The 906-nt window shown below is 34.5% G+C and overlaps 1 protein-coding gene across 1 annotated transcript in view; it reads right to left on the bottom strand.

Annotated features, from left to right (window-relative positions):
• pkmb (pyruvate kinase M1/2b) overlaps positions 1-906 on the bottom strand; it is a 7,356-nt gene that overhangs the window by 6,144 nt on the left and 306 nt on the right. The window lies entirely within an intron of this gene.

The following is a 906-nucleotide window of genomic DNA, read 5'->3' as shown; positions in this document are numbered from 1 at the left end:
TCTCTCTCTATCTATCTATCTATCTGTCAATCTATCTGTCGATCTATCTCTCTTATAGGATGGTGTGACCTCTCCAGAGTGACGGTGCAAACTGACCCAACAGCCTGTGCAAAGAGTAACAACAACAGTGTGTGCCTGCCTGACTGCACTTTCCCACATTCCAGCGAGCGTTTATGTGCAGCTGAAGAAGAGGAGCTGGTCACTTGACAGAGGCTAAAGCTAATTTATACCTGAAAAAAACGTCAGGGAAAATGATCATTATTTATTACGTGGTAAAAGGACTGTGTTTTTATATATACCATATATGACAAGATCAAAGTGACCTTAGCAGGGTATTTATGTGAAATACAGTACAGATACTTTCTAGAATTGAATAGTGATGTGTGTGTGATAAATGCGTAAGAGGTCATACTTTAAGCAGCTATTTATTTCATTAAGAAAGAAAACTTTCTCAAAACATGCAGTTTGAATATAAACTAATTTCTGTATCTGCACAGATACAGAAAGCAGAGCAGAGATGTAATACCAGAGCATGATACAGATGAATACATAAAACACATACATTTAACAAATAAATCAAAGTTAGAAAGCTGTGTTGGACTTGCAGTGTGTATAAAGGAACTGTAGGTGCAAACCACTGCACTCTATTCCAGATCAAAGTGACATTTTAGATACAGTTTGTTTGTAGCCTATATTTGAAATTACAAATTCAATTGTGCATACTTATTATGATGATGTATAACAACTTTAAATATATTAATAAGTGATGTAGAGTTCGTCGAAGTAAAAGTTTCATCAGTGATTGAAATCAGTTTTTTTACATTTTCAAAAACTTGATGGGAAATTATAATTTGATTAACACATTCAGGTTAAACTGTTGAACTAAAAACGGTTTCTCTCTCTCTC

Source organism: Etheostoma spectabile, chromosome 8 (assembly GCF_008692095.1).
Source record: "Etheostoma spectabile isolate EspeVRDwgs_2016 chromosome 8, UIUC_Espe_1.0, whole genome shotgun sequence".
Taxonomy (NCBI): domain Eukaryota; kingdom Metazoa; phylum Chordata; class Actinopteri; order Perciformes; family Percidae; genus Etheostoma; species Etheostoma spectabile.
The sequence above is the reverse complement of the archived record's forward strand: the minus strand, read 5'-3'. Positions and strand labels throughout refer to the sequence as shown.